Below are 17714 nucleotides of genomic sequence, written 5' to 3' on the forward strand. Positions count from 1 at the left end.
CACACAATGTGATAACCACCACACAATGTGATAACCACCGCACACTGTGATAACCACCGCACAATGTGATAACCATCACACACTGTGATAACCACCACACAATGTGATAACCACCACACAATGTGATAACCACCGCACACTGTGATAACCACCGCACAATGTGATAACCACCACACAATGTGATAACCACCGCACACTGTGATAACCACCGCACACTGTGATAACCATCACACAATGTGATAACCATCACACACTGTGATAACCACCACACAATGTGATAACCACCACACAATGTGATAACCACCACACAATGTGATAACCACCGCACACTGTGATAACCACCACACACTGTGATAACCACCGCACAATGTGATAACCACCGCACACTGTGATAACCACCGCACAATGTGATAACCATCACACAATGTGATAACCACCACACAATGTGATAACCACCACACAATGTGATAACCACCGCACACTGTGATAACCACCGCACAATGTGATAACCATCACACACTGTGATAACCACCACACAATGTGATAACCACCACACAATGTGATAACCACCGCACACTGTGATAACCACCACACACTGTGATAACCACCGCACAATGTGATAACCACCGCACACTGTGATAACCACCACACACTGTGATAACCACCGCACAATGTGATAACCACCGCACACTGTGATAACCACCGCACAATGTGATAACCATCACACAATGTGATAACCACCACACAATGTGATAACCACCACACAATGTGATAACCACCGCACAATGTGATAACCACCACACACTGTGATAACCACCGCACACTGTGATAACCATCACACACTGTGATAACCATCACACACTGTGATAACCACCACACACTGTGATAACCACCGCACACTGTGATAACCACCACACACTGTGATAACCACCACACAATGTGATAACCACCGCACAATGTGATAACCATCACACAATGTGATAACCACCACACAATGTGATAACCACCACACAATGTGATAACCACCGCACACTGTGATAACCACCGCACAATGTGATAACCACCACACAATGTGATAACCACCGCACAATGTGATAACCACCACACAATGTGATAACCACCACACAATGTGATAACCACCACACAATGTGATAACCACCGCACACTGTGATAACCACCGCACACTGTGATAACCACCGCACAATGTGATAACCATCACACAATGTGATAACCACCACACAATGTGATAACCACCACACAATGTGATAACCACCGCACACTGTGATAACCACCGCACAATGTGATAACCATCACACACTGTGATAACCACCACACAATGTGATAACCATCACACAATGTGATAACCACCACACAATGTGATAACCACCACACAATGTGATAACCACCGCACAATGTGATAACCACCACACAATGTGATAACCATCACACAATGTGATAACCACCACACAATGTGATAACCACCACACAATGTGATAACCACCGCACACTGTGATAACCATCACACAATGTGATAACCACCACACACTGTGATAACCACCACACAATGTGATAACCACCGCACAATGTGATAACCATCACACAATGTGATAACCACCACACAATGTGATAACCACCACACAATGTGATAACCACCGCACAATGTGATAACCATCACACAATGTGATAACCACCACACAATGTGATAACCACCACACAATGTGATAACCACCGCACACTGTGATAACCACCGCACAATGTGATAACCACCGCACAATGTGATAACCACCGCACAATGTGATAACCACCGCACAATGTGATAACCACCGCACAATGTGATAACCATCACACAATGTGATAACCACCACACAATGTGATAACCACCACACAATGTGATAACCACCGCACAATGTGATAACCACCACACACTGTGATAACCACCGCACACTGTGATAACCATCACACACTGTGATAACCACCGCACAATGTGATAACCATCACACAATGTGATAACCACCACACACTGTGATAACCACCGCACAATGTGATAACCATCACACAATGTGATAACCACCACACAATGTGATAACCACCACACAATGTGATAACCACCGCACACTGTGATAACCACCGCACAATGTGATAACCACCACACAATGTGATAACCACCGCACACTGTGATAACCACCGCACAATGTGATAACCATCACACAATGTGATAACCACCACACAATGTGATAACCACCACACAATGTGATAACCACCGCACACTGTGATAACCACCGCACAATGTGATAACCATCACACACTGTGATAACCACCACACAATGTGATAACCACCACACAATGTGATAACCACCGCACACTGTGATAACCACCACACAATGTGATAACCACCGCACACTGTGATAACCACCACACACTGTGATAACCACCGCACAATGTGATAACCACCGCACACTGTGATAACCACCACACACTGTGATAACCACCACACACTGTGATAACCACCGCACAATGTGATAACCACCGCACAATGTGATAACCATCACACAATGTGATAACCACCGCACAATGTGATAACCACCGCACAATGTGATAACCACCGCACACTGTGATAACCACCACACACTGTGATAACCACCGCACAATGTGATAACCACCGCACACTGTGATAACCACCACACACTGTGATAACCACCACACACTGTGATAACCACCGCACAATGTGATAACCACCGCACAATGTGATAACCATCACACAATGTGATAACCACCGCACAATGTGATAACCACCGCACAATGTGATAACCACCGCACAATGTGATAACCACCGCACAATGTGATAACCACCGCACAATGTGATAACCACCACACACTGTGATAACCACCGCACAATGTGATAACCACCGCACAATGTGATAACCACCGCACACTGTGATAACCACCACACACTGTGATAACCACCACACACTGTGATAACCACCGCACAATGTGATAACCACCACACAATGTGATAACCATCACACAATGTGATAACCACCGCACACTGTGATAACCACCACACACTGTGATAACCACCGCACAATGTGATAACCACCGCACACTGTGATAACCACCACACACTGTGATAACCACCGCACAATGTGATAACCACCGCACACTGTGATAACCACCGCACAATGTGATAAACACCGCACAATGTGATAACCACCACACAATGTGATAACCACCGCACAATGTGATAAACACCGCACAATGTGATAACCACCACACAATGTGATAAACACCGCACACTGTGATAACCACCACACAATGTGATAACCACCACACAATGTGATAAACACCGCACACTGTGATAACCACCGCACAATGTGATAAACACCGCACAATGTGATAACCACCGCACACTGTGATAACCACCGCACAATGTGATAACCACCGCACACTGTGATAACCACCGCACAATGTGATAAACACCGCACAATGTGATAACCACCACACAATGTGATAACCACCACACACTGTGATAACCACCACACACTGTGATAACCACCACACAATGTGATAACCACCGCACAATGTGATAACCACCGCACAATGTGATAACCACCACACAATGTGATAACCACCACACAATGTGATAACCACCGCACAATGTGATAACCACCGCACAATGTGATAACCACCGCACAATGTGATAACCACCGCACAATGTGATAACCACCGCACCGCCACGCCCTTGATCTATACAAACTGCTTTTAACCACGGGTGTCAATATATGCAGTAAAAATGCATGTTTTTTTTTGTAAATTAACAGTTATATCTTCTTGGTTCTTTCTGTAAAGTCACGTAGAAGGGAAATAATAAAATAATAAAAATAAAACATAATAAAATAATTCTCACGACGTTTCGGCCACAACGCAAGCAGCCGTCCTCAGGTGAAGAACAGGTCTGTCGGAAAGACAGCGTCTGACGCTGTCTTCCCGACAGACCTGTTCTCCACCTGAGAATTATTTTATTATGTTTTATTTTTATTATTTATTACTTCCATTCTACTTGACTTTACCGAAAGAACCAAGAAGATGAATCCCTGCAGTCACGAAAGCTTTAAATCAAAATTTAACAGTTCTAACCAATGTTTATAAAGAACCTAATTTACTTGTTCGCCAGAGGCACATTTCTGATGCCGTTGTTGCAAATTCTCAGCAGTGTTAACACTTTTTTTAAGTACCCTGCATTTTTTTTTTATCAAGTACGATTGATGAATGTGTTGAGTTTTTGTTTATTCATTAGCATTGTAAAGACAAAGAGAGCCAGGCAGGTTTTCATGTTTCATTCCCGTCTTAACACAGGAGGTGCTTGCTGAAAGGTACAAGGCTAAGCATTGACTTTTGTCTGTTTAAGAAAGATGACAAAATATTGTTTGTCTTTGTGAGAATTTTTCTGTTCAAACATTGTTCTCATTGGAGGATTTCCAAAGACACAGTTCAGTCTCGTAATTGGCTTGCCTAACCCTGTTGCAATTGCTTATGAAGCATATATTTTTTATACCATGTCGTATATCGACACGTGATCCTGTTGGTGGATACGTTTATTTTTTTATTACATTTTTTGCCTTAGAAATATTTAAATGAGACTCCACCCTAAAAATCATGTGAATAAACCAAAATGGTAAAAAAAAAACTGTTCGCATGTATGAATTCAAGCAGTGTGGTGGTGTCTTGTCACATTCAGTCCTAGCACAGCCGTGCCCGGCCTTATTCGTTTGCCGTTGGTTGTCTATTCTGTGAGAATTTCTGGTGAATCGTGGGGAAACTGAAATTTACATTGGAGAAAAGCCACCCTGACCATTTCTCATTTGTGCACGAGTTCTTGAGGATACGAATAGGGAACGTGCCTTCTGACATTGACAAGTCATCATTCAGGACTCCCACCGCTACAATCTAATTTTAAACTTTGGGCTATGAATAGTACTAATGTAATAAACGTTTTATTTAATTTTACATTATTCGCCAGTGGTCATATTAACGCAGTGGGATATGAGTGACAACTTTTCTCTCGTTCACGGGTACGAAGGTGCAGCCCTGCAATTGCCTGCACACTCCACTGCTGGCAGAAGTTGCCTCCACAAGAGGGGCCTCTGGAATAGATCATGTGGACCTACTCTTCCACGGAGGCCAGACGTCTTGGAAGAAGTGGTGTGCACCCAGTGTCTACGGCTGCACGAATAGAGAGTCCAGGGAGATTAAGAGTGGCATTGCTCACAGGGCTATACCTAATAAATGAAACTTGAAACTTGATCAAATAAAAAAAAGCTGCACCGTTGTTGCAACTGTCGCGCCGGGAGATGGAACCGGCGACCTCTGCATCGCACGTGACGTGTGCATGATCATTGCTCCGTGGCAGCATCACTGTCATCGTTGCAGTATCCATCTGGGAACAAACTACGCGTTACGGACCAATGTCGTGGAATTTCTCGTTCTCAGCAAGGATGAGGAAAGGTAGAGACGTGTATATTTTTAGATTTTCAGAAGCGACTATTCAAATGGCCAGATTACATCACTCGTGGCCTCTCAACTACAAAGGCTGTGAGGTCGCAGTGGAATTTAAATAAACAATGACCACGTTCACGACGAGGGAGGGATCACGCTCCTAAATTTTTCACATTTGTTTAAGAATAAAAGTACGCGCCATTGCTACCTATAAACACGTGCTATGTTCGCAGGATTGCATAATTAATTGATCGCCTACTGTTGAGTGCGATAAAAATGTCCTCGACTGCGCAAGTAAACGGCATTGACCCCTCTAATGCTGCATTAAATGGACACGTAGGTCATACGTCTTAAGTGCCTTCAAGGGCCAACATTCAAGCTGTTACGTCTTAGAGGAGTGGACACTGATAGATAACAGTTAATCCACTTCATCCCACCATTTCCACTTCACAAAAAATAATGTTTTAACAGCTTCCCCCTTAACACATGATCAGCCAACCGTGTGCCAACCGTGTGCCACAGTCATCGGAGTGCGTGGCTCATGCGAGGAAGGTCGTGCGTGTAATTCCACTCAGGGATTGACTCGGCATATCATCTCTTGGGGGAGAGGAGAGGTGGTCGATAAAGTGAGTGTCACTTTGTGGAAAATTGAAACCGCAGAAGTATGAGATGAAAATAATAAACGCATTTGAGACAAGGCGTTAAAGAATAATGGAACGAGTAAGCTGGCGTGATCAGAAGAAGAATGAGAATGTGACGAGAGCTGCAAGCAAGAGTTACTGGCAAGTATGATGAGAAGGTGGGATGTGTGGGACATATCCTGAGAGAGTCCACCATAGTCGTGATGAAGATGGTTCTGCAAAGGAAAACATGGGAAGGAAGATGGGAAGAGGAAGGCAATGAATGGTTGGATATTGTGACCAGTTGCATGGGACTCTGAATGAGAGAGGCTGAATATCATTCAAGGTTCTGTTCTGGACATAAACCCTCAATGGCCAGGATAGCACTCGATGGGTAGACTATTTTGGGAAGTAAACAATGACTGTCCAATTAATTTAATCACCCCTGTGATAAGAACATGGAATTTTCAGCAAAGGCTTGCGTACTGGTAGTTTGGGTTTTCCAATGCACATTTGAGTGGGACGACGCGGATGAAACATGACCCAAATTGCTAACCTTAAAAATAATCATATACTATATTTTAAACACGTGTTAATGATTTGCAACACTGACAAAACTAATTGTATTTCCTCATAAACCTATCCAATAATAACGATCTAAACAAAATCCAACTGTAAAGTGCTCATCTAACAAGGCATCAGTGCTGAAATAATTTAGATTTTGGACATCACTGTTAATGGAGAGGGAATTTTTTGCCACCTTCTAACTGGATGGAGTCTACAAATTGAGTTGCATTTGTGGTGATTGCTACATTGGAGAAACGAAACGTCATGTTTCTGATCGTGTCCGCGAGCACAAGTCAGATCTGAAACACGGCAGAACTGATTCTTCTGCCGTTGCCGATCATTGCTACAACTCGGTGGGCTCTCATGAAATTGTCTTTTCCGAGACCAAGGTTCTCTGCAAACCTCCCGGCTACCATCAAAGGTTTGTACACGAAGCCATACAAATATACAAACACAGACATAATTTCAACCGTGATGATGGGTACAAACTTAGTAATCATTGGAAAGATGTTATCAACCACGCAAAAAAGACTTAATTACAATTTTTTGGACCATCTTATCTGACAGGCACTATTTTACTTTACTTTACCGAGTGTTAACATCCCCAATTATTTTTTAACAGTACTCTCTTCATTGTTCAGCCAGCATTGGTATTAACATGGGCATTTTCGTTCTTTTGTCTATCATGTGTATTAGAGCTTCCCTCCCCCTCTCTGCCCATTGTGTTGGCGTGTGCGGCAGTTGGCCGCTTGCGCATAATCGCTCCATTGTGTTGGCGTGTGCAGTAATTAGCCGCTTGCGCACAATCGCTTGCACGCCGTCGCCCACCCTTTTGGCCTCGCCCCCCCCTCCCTCCCGATACGTTCCATTCATTGGCTACCATAGTCTGATGAGCTCCCCCCTCCCTCTCCTCCCCCCCTCAACTCGCTTTTAAGGGATTACATCTTGAATCATTGCCTCACTTGATGCAGCTAATCTGGCTGTGACGGTCCCACCTGATGACGGAGACTTGTGTTGCCTCCGAAACGTCGTGATTTTTTATTTTATTTTATTTTCATTCATTTTGATGTTTTACCTACGTGACTTTACCGAAAAAACCTAAGAAGATGATTCCTTGCAGTCACGAAAGCTTCAAATCTAGAATGGATGCAACAAATACGCATACATACATACAGACAGACAAATTGTAAGTATTCAATAAATGACATCTACATGACAATACGTATGATTGAAGCTGACTTACGTAAAGCTGACACTACCTGTTGGAATGCACAGTTAAATGAAGCAGATTCTGCACGTGATTTTTTTCTTCTATAAACACTCTGATTGTGTTTTTTGAATACATTGCAATCGTTTTCCTTGTCTTTTTTTAAAATTAATTTATCCTTTTAATAGTACGAATACAACAACAACGACCAGCGGTAGTAAATCATGTTTAATAATGAACAAATAGACAAGGGTGTTTAAATAGAGAGAGAAAACGTCTGAGCTATTACAATAATTTCCTTTTAAAATTCACATTACAGTCTACCAGAGCAAGGCATAATGGTATATGGCATTTATGATTATTTTAAAAAAAATGTTGATTGATAGTTTGTGTGTAGTCGATGATAGCTTGTTCATGTGGTTGATTGGTCTCTAAATTGTCCATATGATTTTAACGAACAATTGATACCTAAATCTTCACTTAAAGCTTTCGTGACTGCAGGAATTCATATTCTTGAGTCTTTCCGCAAAGTCACGTAGATAGGTTCAAAGAAAATAACAAAAAACTACGACTTTTCGATCGCAACACAAGCGGTCGTTTTCTGGAAGAAAATAAGACGACCGCTTGTGTTGCGATCGAAATGTCGTAGTTTTTTGTTATTTTTTTGTTATTTGCTTGAACCTATCTACGTGACTTTACCGAAAGACCCAAGAATATAATTTATACCTTGGTGTGATAGAAAATAAACTGTCAGATTTACCATAACCGTAATTTAAAAAATCAGTGTTTGTCTCCGTTTATTTTATTTTATAATGGATCAGTCATCAATCCACAATGGAGGTATTTAATGTCTGTATAGTGGCGACATGCATATCATGATTTAGCTTTTCTAGGTAATCAAATCTGTTGCTTAGAATTTAATTCTTCCAAATTCTGAATGTAGATGCTTGCATGTGAATCGAATTGTTTTTGCCTATAATGAGCTTTGGAAATTGAAGTATATCTTACATCACACAAGCCTGTGATGACTTCCTGAATTGAATTTGTTAAGGCTATGAATTACAGGAAAGGAAGAACTTGAAAAATAAGTTAACCGAGTTGGGGGTCAATATAAATTGAGCAAAACTAAATTAATACACAACACTGTGGGATCGTGCGTGAGCTCTGCTAATGCTCAGGAGTGACATGGATCGTGGCATCACAAACTATTTAAAATATCTTCATCATGGGACCTCTTTTGCCAGTACCAAAATATACTAATAGGGTTTTTCCCCTTTTTTCTGGCAACAAAACTGACACCTTTTGCAAGGAATCATGTCTACATTAACCACAATACCTGCAGTCAAAAGGTGTCAGTTTTGTTGCCAGAAAAAAGGGGAAAAACCCTATTAGTATATTTAAAATATGTTTTTTTATTTTACCAGATAAGGCCCACTGAGCGACAGAGTTCTCTTTCAGGAGGGACCTGGCCACCAATGATAGCTCGACAAAGTTTCTTATCACGTGGAAATGCACAGCAGCGAAATACGCGGAACGCGTGTTTCTAAATGTGAAGGAAAACCCCGGGGGACCCGCAGAAAAATCAACACGACCATGGAGAGAACACGCACACTTCAAATATACAGCAGGCGTCAGGATCGAACCACAAGACCAAGCAGGGATGGTGACAATATGCGGAGGCCTTCATCCACCAGCGGATATAACATGGTTTATGATGATCATCAATATGAAAATACAATGTTATATTTCATCCAATAGCATTGTATCCCATGTTTCCATTGAAAAAGAGATTTGCCATCGCATTGAGATCTCACCTGGTTAGATAAAGGCCATTGACGGATACACATAATCATTATCAAGCATGATTCCACTGCTGGATGAAGGCCTCCCCAAGCCATCACCATCTCGATATGATAATCTGCCTAGCATCTGCACGTGAGATGATGTGATTGATAAACGTAGACAATATGTTGACATTCATACACAGGCTTACATAAAATTTCACATCTTGTGTTTAAGAAAACATTTAAATAGGGATTATTTTTAAGGCTGAGAAAGACGATGTCATGGCCAAGGTGAATTAAACCACAGTACCATACACACTGCATTAAAACAGATAAGAGACTTGATTTTAGCCTGAACAAACCGTACACTGCGTAGCACACGCGTTCGCTGAAGTCACATTGTGGACATGCATAACGATGAAGCATCAACGATATACGGCACATTACGACAGCAGTGTGTGTCAAGGTGCAGAGGTGTTGGGTACATGGTGGTGATGCCCTTCCCCATCTACTCGTTCTCATCACCTCAAAACCCCGAGTCTTGACTCCCTTATCACCTCTTCCTCTCGCTTCCCCGCCCACCTTAACACCAGACAAACACCAAAAAAATGCATGCATGTTGCACATCTGCTGTCAATCCAGCAACAGACGAGCCATCGCAGGGTCCAAGGTCATCACACTGCTTTTTTTCCTCAACAGTCTGCCGTGGTCACTGTGGGTCGTGGGTCACCATCAGGGTCACCCAAGACCAGATCTCGCATGCATGCAGTGTACTCAGTAGAAGGGTCCCGATAGACAGGAATATAAAGGCTGTTGTTTTCAAAAAGAAGCTCATCAATAATGGATCCGGCGGACCTTTGACCCAAGTTTGAATTCTGCGGTGCTGTGATCTTCAGCTCTTAAAGGCTTTGATCACCCGCGGAGCCACGCTGAGATGTTTGGTTGCCGTCTGATATCGTAAGGAGTCGCGCACGCCCTGCACACAGCCGCACACGTAACGAGAGGCATTTTAACATGCGCTGGGTTGATACTGCATGGCCCTGACCAGTTGTAAATCTCCCTTTGCCTATAGACGTGCACCTGCTGGGAGATTGATCCCTGCCTTTCCAGCCACAAAGGCAACACAATCTTTGCAGTTTAGCGCTTTAAAAAAAATCAGTTCAGAGGGAGTGCCCTGTGGGTTTCCTGTTGGAAGAGTGTGCGCACATTTAGTGAAAAAGGGCTTTATGCTGACACGCTGCAGCGCCAGACCAAAGTCACCGCAGCACTTTGGAATTGAGATCGGACAGCTGTAATGACCAGTAGGGGGTCTCTTAAAGTGCTCCCCACAAGTTTTGATCTATTCGAGACTCGAGACTTCAATTGTGTGTAGAAGAACACAAAGGGGTCGTAAATGTGTCAACACTTGAGATATTAAAGAGACAATAATTACTTAATTAACTCCATTGCATTTTCTAGAAAACTAATTGTTCGTAATGTACACATTCCAAATGATGTACACATTCCAAATGATTACTAATCTACAACTCGCAGCGTAACAATAGCCTGATTACTAATCTAGTATATAATTACAATAACTCCCCCCTCAAATCTTTGCACCTGATGAGTTAATGAGATAATGATGACGTCACCCTGCTGCTGCTCTATATAAGAGCGGGAGACACAGCAGAGCCTCACCATTCTGGCGAATTGCCCGATGATGCTGGTTGCAATTACCAGCGAAACGTCGTACTCAAATTGTAAATGTTGTGGTTTCACGCTTCAACACACCGGTGTGGGGCTAAAGCAGTGAACTATTTGTCTTTTGTCAACGTGACACTTTTTTACTGATTGGCCGTGTCGGGTGGTGGAGGGTTACGACACATTTATAAATAACGCGATCTAAACCCAAAACGTTGATGATGTACGTGTGTTATTGTTGTACATGTTGCACGCTTGTGTGAGTGGGAAGGAAGTCACGGGAGGAGAGTTGTGGGAGTGACAAAACTGGACCCTAGTTCATAAACAGGATGATTGCTAACGCTGTGGTTTATTTTGAATAACATTGACATTGTCTTAAAACGTTATTGACATTCAAGCACTTAATTAATGTGCCGTTAATATTGACTAGGCAGATATAATTAAATGCCACGGTAAATTCTCACTTGCATTTCTAAATAGATCATGAAGTGGTGGTTCGGCAGATGAGTATTTCATAGAGGGGAAGAAAAAAATGCGCACGAAAATTATACGTATTTATTGGAATGCGTTTGACAAACAAAAAACATTCTACAAAGCGACCCGCTGTTCGGAACTTGGCATCGCTTAATTTCAAGGAAATTGCGATTTCTTTATTTGTGTTGTTGTTTTTTTCATGCTGTGGGGGAGCACTGTATTATGCAGCTGCTTATGAAAGATGTTTTATTCTTGTTTAAAAAAAAACGTCTTGCTTTTTGTGTTTGTTCTGCACAAGCTACATGACGCGTGTACGATTTTTTTTTTAAACAAAAATTACGCAAAGCAAAAAAAACATGTTTTGGAAACTTAAAATGTTAAAGGAATAAGAGATAGCATTTAATACGATAGAGAGTTGCCCCAGCCAAAAGTGTAGGCTAAACATAGAACATTACGTTTATTGAAAAAGTAAAGACCACGTTGGAGTGCACTGTTTTAATGTCCTTCTCTCAGAAGCGAAGAATCAACAATTGCTGCACGCACGATTCTATAAATCCACACGAAGCTCCGAACCATAAACCTAACTTTGCATGCACAATTTGATGTTTTACAACACCAAATTACCCGAGGCAACGAAGGAGCTTAACTCGCCCATGACGCGTAACCCCCCATTCACTGACTTCAAGTCAATCCGGCCAGGTGGCTGAGTGAAAGAGTGAGCGGCTCGCAATTGTGAAGGTTGTCAGTTCAAATCCTGGTTTGGGGTATAGACTCAGTCCATCGTTTCTCTCGGCGGTTTGAAAACGATGACTGCTTTGTGAGGAATACAGCATTGGTCGCCCTATTGGTAGACTCACCGCCAATTTAGGGAACGTGACATTTACGCCACTGGCCCAATGTTCATTTGAGCAAGAAATGCATTTGACTTCTTTTAAAGTGGCTCAATGCTCAACACCAGACATTCTGTCTCACCTGGTCACTGGCGCAAACATTCGCCTGCGACGCCACAACGCTGACACGAAGGCTGCTTTTCCCCCCTCTTCGCAAAACAGCCCCCGCCCTCCCGTCCCCCCTCCCCCCCCCCGGTTTGCGATCTCCAATAGCCTGGGCCTCGCTGTGCGGCTTTGATGGGAGTTAGCTGTTGCAAGCTGCTGAGTTTGCCGTTTGGACTGCTCCTCCTTGGCTCGCGCAGACGCCTAATTATCCGGGCGCGAGCGCGCTGATGAATGCGCAGGGCTACCAGCCGGAATAAGCCGGCGATGCCTACGGGGTAAACGTTGTGAGCCGGTGCCAACATCTGCTGCGGGGACCCCAACACTTCCTCTTGGGGCATCTAGAAACCCCCCCCCCCCACTTCTAACCCCCATAACCCCCTCTCCACCCTACCCAATAAACCCTTGGCAGATGATTCAAAACACATTTTTTTGTTGTTGCTTAATTTGATGTATCGCTATCACATTGTGTGTAATTTGCCATCAAATTGGCAGGCAATAGAAGTCGATCTCTGTAACAAAACTACTTGGGACCTTTGTAATATTCCTGTAGTAATGAGTGAGAAGCTTTCATGTCTGCATGGGGATGACTGCCTGAAGGCTACTTTTATTGGTGCCGGAAAAACACAGCATGCATTTTCTTTACTTATTAAAGGCTTTTCATGGAAATACGATTTATGCTCAAATATACAACGCTAGAAAACTAACCACATTATATTGCATCCTTTAATTTACAAAGTTTCCTTGTTACTGGCTTTATGTTTTGGTGATTTATGTTTGTCGTTGTTTTAAGAATTGCATTACTGCTTTGAATAAAGAGGGACATTTATAATACCCTTAAAGTTGTTCTTAAATATATTAATTACATTCATCTTTTTTGCGCATACAGTTGTTTTCATTTGACATAAAACATTTTTTTAAATCAAAATTTAACCTCGAACTACAGTCTTTATTTTGGAAAGCCTTCATCCAACTTTGGATTGAGCATGGCTAGTGATGATTATGGGTTTTTTTGTATTGATGAAAAAAAATTCATTAAAAAAGCCACTATTATCCAATGTAAAAACGGCCACAGTACCTTCAGCACAAATAAAAAATAATCATTTAAATTAGCAAACATACATCCTCAACTGTCAGCATCACCAAATATTCGGTGAGCACGATGAATATCTAGCCACCTCTTTCTCCAACCATTTTCCTCACTCCCCCCCCCCACCTACCTCCTCTTAAATATATCGTTGTGTCGTGTAGCTTTGCCTGCTGCAAACAAGCAACGAATTTTCCAGTGTGCGAAACTGCCATATAACATCCTAACGGGCCCTAATAGCCGGGCAATGTAATATTGCCTCACAGTGTGAGTGCCACAGCTCGGCAGTCTAGAGGCAATGCCGGCTGTTGTTGTAACCCACTAAACAATATTTAAGCACTGTCCTGGTCTCGGCGGTGTCATTGCCACGCATCTAAATGTTTTTATCTCGCCGTATATTACCCAGCGATACGAAAGGGAAGCAAATATATGATACATTAGGAGATATTAAACTGACTGCCTTTATATGTTTGTGGGCGAATCGCAGACTTTGGGTCATTCCCTTGAGGGCGTGTAAGCAGCCAGTGCCAGCCGACTCCACTGGGGAAACGGCAGGGCTTCTTGCTGCCAAGAAAAATATAACTCAGGCCGATAAAAGATGGAAAACCTGACCACCAGACTTTCACATACATCAGTGTCCCTGCACGAGATACAAAATTAGCCAATATCCTGTACATCATTGCCAGATGACACATTTGTCATTACATGCACGCCAGTTATTACTCTGCACCGGGTACTCGGTCTTGTGGGATCCCGAGGCACACAGACAGCAAATGAATCTGATGTAGCGCTCGCTCGCGTTCTGACGGGCAGTTAAATTTACCCGGACCTTCACCGCGCCTCACTCCTGCGACGACAACGCACAGGCCGCGCATGTGGCCGCATCCATACGCTCACCCATTTCCGCTCATGTTCTACATCTGCCGCCTTTCACGAGCAGAATTTAGAGTACATTTTATGAGGCACGTTCATCGCGGCAGCCGGTTTGCGCGCACACAATTCGAAATTGTTAACATGCTGTAAAAGCCGGTTGGCTTTATCAAAAGGTTATCGTTTCATATATCCTTCCATCGTTCGAATATGTTTTCAACAATTATTGTCACTGTATTGCCATGATGATTCTCATCAGCTGGTGGTTTTGCTGTTATTAGTATCACCTAAGCAATTTTATAAGTGTATAATAATTAGTCTCTCCTTCACCAGGACGGTTTTGCTCGTGCCAATGCATTTCATTATGAGGTAGTGTCCACGCGTTCAATTAGTTCTTAAGCGTCGATCATCTTTTCGATGTAAGCTGAACATTGACACCATCCACCGCGCGCGCTTGCACCATGAACCCTGCAAACTGAGACTGCTTGCAAAGAAGCGCTGCTATGCGGCGACGGTGCCCCCACTCGCAGTGTTGATTATCCGACACGTGCTGTGGATCACAGCGCCTGTTACAGATGCAGCGCTTGCGACTGCCTCGGTGAAAAATTGAGCACATATCGATCGACCGTTTTATTAGGGGAGGCATTTGTTTTGTTTGGCCTCTGGAGAGGGGGTCGACAATTCCCTCGAACGCTGTAATTTTTGTTCTCTCTAAAGCCTCGCACATGATCAAAGTCACAATGCCTATATTACAAAATCCTCCTCTCCTTTCCAAACCAGCGAAGCTCAGCTGAACTTTCTCCCCCCCCCCCTGCCTGCCCCCCCCCACCACCCCAAATGCATTCACGGTGGTACGAGTGCATAGTTGCTAGTCACCCCGTTCGGTAAAGATGTGAAAATGTATTCTGATATCGCGAGTGAAATTTGAATACAGCGCCCACTGGAAAAGGGAAACCGGAGATGCTTTGTGTTCACATGCTCGTCGCAATATTGTTGTTTTTTTTGCTCGTTAACGCAAGCGCATATAGGTACACTCTCGCAACATTGTTCCTTTATTATTATTATTAGTATGGTGTAACAGTATGCATATGGCTAATTTAATTTGGTGCTGCTGATGCTTCGATTGTCTTATTGAGTGCTTTAGTGGAGCTCATTGCCAAGAGTAAATTGCCGGGGGTAAACTCGGCTGCCGACTAATCCCAGTGCAAAACAATGCCACGGCATTTAAAATTATTCCTACTTGACAACCATGGAAAATATAAAACAATCCTTGAAATTTTATTGCAAATTTGCCATGAATGACTGAGACCCTGGTGATGTTGAAGGCAGCATGGTTCGGCTGTTAAGACCCTATTCACGTTTGACACCATCTGTATTTGACAGCAAGTCAAGCAGCCACACAAAACACGGTGAGACATGCACACTCCAAAGGGGCAGTTTAACACGTAGCAGGCTTTCGCGACCAATATCATCCATAATAGAGGTGTTTGGGTTAGATCGCGTAAATATATAAATGTGTCGTTAAAACCCGCCACTGCCCGACACAGCCAACTAGCAAGGGTTGTCACGTAAACAGAACGTGGCCAATTCGTCACTAGCACAGCACATTGGTGTGTTGGAAGGCCAAGCCACGACGTCGTACTCAGCTTGTAAATGTTGTGGCTTGGCTCTCCAACACACCGGCGTGCTGTACTAGTGACGAAGTGGCACGTTCTGTTTACGTGACAACCCTTACTAGTTGTCTGTGTCGGGTGGTGGCGGGTTTAACAACACATTTATATATTTACGCAATCTAACCCAAAAACCTCTATTATGGACTACAAAGGGCCTTTTTTGCCCAGTGCATCACTATTATTGCTATTATTGTATCAGGGTTGAGCGTCAATTCACGACGAAGAGATTAACAAATTACAGCACCCTGAAAAAACTGAATATCGGCACTGGACTGCAATAAACTGAAAGAGGGAAAAATGTCAGTACAAGGTCGCATATCCGACCTGACGAATTAATTGCACACACCCAGTGCAGTATTAGTTTGCGGTGTTACTGTCATTCTATAGATACTCACGAATCTCACGTGCTCACACGCAGCAACGTGTTGTTAATTTTGCGGTCATTCACTTACTTCTAAAGCACAGCAAAGCATTTGCACCGCGTTGAAAGTAGTTTGCGATTTAGTTTGGTCCGGTAGAGAAATCAGGCTGTGGCAGGACACGTAGCTGGCTAATGGTCGAGACTGACAAAGGAGGGGCAGTCGAAGGAGGGAATTGGTCGAAGAGGACGGCATCCACAGACGTGGAGCGATGAGATCAGCTCACGTGCAGGAGCTAGATAACAATAACAATCGTAATAATTCACATTTGTAATGAGCAATTCATCCGTAGATCCTAATGCGCCACACCATGGATCATCGCATCATGAGACCGTCGAGGGATGGTGACGACCTGGGGAGTCCTTCATCCAGCAGTGGGTAGATCATGGGTGATGTTGAATTTAATCGATGGGTGAATATTCCAACGCTCGGGTGATTTTGGCCAGACTCGGAAAGGTGTTTCCTGCTAAAGCCATACATGCTTGGCTCTCTTGTATCTGGTATCACAGACGAGAGGAACCCCCAGCATCTTCCGTCGTCATCTCATATCGGGACTTCCTCGAGTTCGCGATATATTGGAGACATTAGCAACATGTTCACGATCGCTTTATCTGCCGAGATAATACATGTGAGAAATATGACTATGGTGTCACGCATGTGTATTTATTTTTATGTTATACGGCGTCTGAAGAGTGTGTTGTGTGGGACACAGCACGAACTCCTCGACGGGAAGCAGATGAACACTGTGCTGAAAGTAAACATAACCCACAGATACATCTCTGGAAATCTAAGCAAGTTCTTTTACCCATTATTTCATTATATTTTTCAAAACAAACACTGCTGTTCAT

This window comes from Lampetra fluviatilis, chromosome 3 (genome assembly GCF_964198595.1).
Source record: "Lampetra fluviatilis chromosome 3, kcLamFluv1.1, whole genome shotgun sequence".
NCBI lineage: Eukaryota > Metazoa > Chordata > Hyperoartia > Petromyzontiformes > Petromyzontidae > Lampetra > Lampetra fluviatilis.